The 2,620-nt window shown below is 42.0% G+C and overlaps 1 pseudogene; it reads right to left on the minus strand.

Moving 5' to 3' along the window:
* Positions 1-272: 272 nt before the first annotated feature.
* LOC113898782 lies at positions 273-774 on the minus strand (annotated as a pseudogene).
* Between the last annotated feature and the right edge of the window lie 1,846 nt (positions 775-2,620).

Consider the following 2,620-nt stretch of genomic DNA (forward strand, 5'->3'; position numbering starts at 1 on the left):
TGCAGAAAGAATGGTCTTGTGGTTAAGGAAGTTCAGTCGCTCAGTCATGTCTGACTCTTTGCGACCCCATGGACTGCAGCACACCAGGCCCCTGTCCATCACCAACTCCCAGAGTTTACTCAAACTCACATCCATTGAGTCAGTGATGCCATCCAACCATCACATCCTCTGTCGTCCCCTTCTTCTCCCACGTTCAATCTTTCCCAGCATCAGGGTCTTTTCAAATGAGTCAGTTCTTCACATCCGGTTAAGTAAAGCACAAGTCAAATTTATTAGATTTGTCCACAGTCAGCAATGATCTTCTTGTTGGTCTTGCCGTTAATGGACCCAAAGCACTGCACAAATTCCACAATATTCATGCCCTCTTTCATCTTGCCAAACACCACATACTCGCCATCCAACCACTCAGTCTTGGCAGTGCAGATGAAAAACTGGGAACCATTTGTGTTCGGGCCAGTGTTGGCCATGGACAAGATGCCAGGACTTGTATGCTTTGGGGTGAAATTCTTATCATCAGATTTCTTGCCATAGATGAACTTGCCACCAGTGCCATTAGGGGTGTGAAGTCACCTCCCTGGCACATAAGTCCTGGAATTATTCTGTGAAGGCAGGAAATTCTATAACCAAATACTTTCTCCCCAGTGCTCAGAGCAGGAAAATTTTCTGCTGTTTTTAGAACTTTGCAAACAGCTTGAAAGAGATGAGGCCCAAGGGCTCACCATTAACAGCAATGTTGAAGAACATGGTGGGGTTGACCATGACCATGGACAGCATGGAAGGCTCTGGGGTGGTGGAGTCTGCAAGGCTGCAGGCAGATTCTTTACCTCTGAACCACCAGGGAAGCCCTCCCTTGATATCAAATCACTCTCAATATCCACTTAAGCTCCCCATTCTCTACCATCTCCAGTGATGTGTGATCACCCTGGCCTGCCTTTAGCAAGAATTCTGCTAGGTTAGTTTAGCCAGAATTCCCCTGCCCCCATATTTCCCCTTAGTAATTTCCCATCCCCTGACCCTCATCCTGCTCCCTTATATTCCTGGCTATTAATCCTCACTTTTTCCTGTTGTATTTGGAGTTGAGTCCAGTCTCTCTTCCCTGATGCAAAACTCCTTGTCCCTATACAAGGGACATTCATTCATTCCCCTAAATGAATTCTGCCTCACTGTTCTTTAACAAGTATCATGGTCTCATGAATTTATTTTCTTTAACAGATAAACTATTTGATCATTAATCTGAGGCCAAACAGTGACTTTACTAGTAATGAATCTTAAGTCACTGAGTCCAAGCAAAAGCAGAAACCAAATCAAGAAGGCTGGGGCCTTTTTGTAAGATTGGTTAAAAGTGTGACATCTAAGTATATATCAGTTAATTGGAGAGAATAAAAGATCAGAATAAGGGTTTGGATTTCCTTTTATAATAAGCAGTCACTGAAAGCTTTCTAGGGACATTAGAAGATTCTGGAATGACATATTAAACAGAATGTGAAGGGGAAAAAAATAGAGACAATTTGGAGACTTCCCCAGTGCTCCAAATGAAAAATCCCAAGAGTCTAAAGCTAGTGGTGGTGAGAATGTGGAGGATGAAATGGATGTTAGAGCTGTTATGAGGGCAGAAGGAATATTGATTACATGTGGGCAACCGAGGGAGAGTGAGCTGTTAAGGGTGTGAAAATGTTTTCAGCTTAGGGCTCAGGAGGATGGTGTCCCCACGAAGGAGGAAACGTATTTAGTTCAGTTAAAAATGTGGTGCTGACCTTGAGAGAAAAATAAGAGCTCTACATAGATAAAAAGGAATTATCAACATCCAGCTGGTATTTCAAGTTATGAGCCTGGATCAAACTGACAAAGAAGAAAACAGTTTGAGAGAAGAGAAGAAATCCATGGATTAATCCATAAGAGATGTTCATATTGAAGTTGGTGTCAGGAGATGAACCACAATGAAGAGAGAGTGGGAATGGGAGCAGAAGAGTCTATAGTGAACCAGTGGAGGTTTTTATACAAGAAGGCTGTTAACACAATCGAGTGCTGCAGGGGAAGTTGAAAATGGGAAGAAGCCAGTGGGCTTGATGGCTATGAGGTCACTGATGGCTATGGGAGAACAATTTCAGCACATCAGATGAGAATATACTTTGGATTATGGTAAATGAAAAGAAGAATATAGGAATTTGCTAGCATATTTTATTTTTGAAAAGTTTGGCAGAAAAAGGAAGGAAGCAGGTAAGATTGCACTTGAACAAAAAGGTAGGAAAGGTACAGAAAGGTTGTTGTTTAAGAAGAGGGCATGTGCAGGTATTTACAAACTGTAGGGAAGAGTCCTTTGAGAGAATGTGATGTGAGGAGTAAGTAGTGGAAAGATTCTCCGAGAGCAAGTTCTCAGAGAAGGTCAGGCCAAGTGGCATCCAGGGCATGATGGGAAGGATTATTACCCTTTCTTTTTTCTCACTGAAATGGAAAGTAATAGAGAAGATTTCAATCAGATAGGGGAATGTTGGGTTGTTTTTGCCTGATGATCTCAAACTTCACAGTGGTGTAGGATAAATGGAAAATGAATTTTATGTGTTCTGATTTTATCCTTTACAGATGTTCCTTAATGCACTAAGTAAAGTGTTGTTACCAGAGT

Source organism: Bos indicus x Bos taurus, chromosome 9, assembly GCF_003369695.1.
Source record: "Bos indicus x Bos taurus breed Angus x Brahman F1 hybrid chromosome 9, Bos_hybrid_MaternalHap_v2.0, whole genome shotgun sequence".
Classification (NCBI taxonomy): Eukaryota; Metazoa; Chordata; class Mammalia; order Artiodactyla; family Bovidae; genus Bos; species Bos indicus x Bos taurus.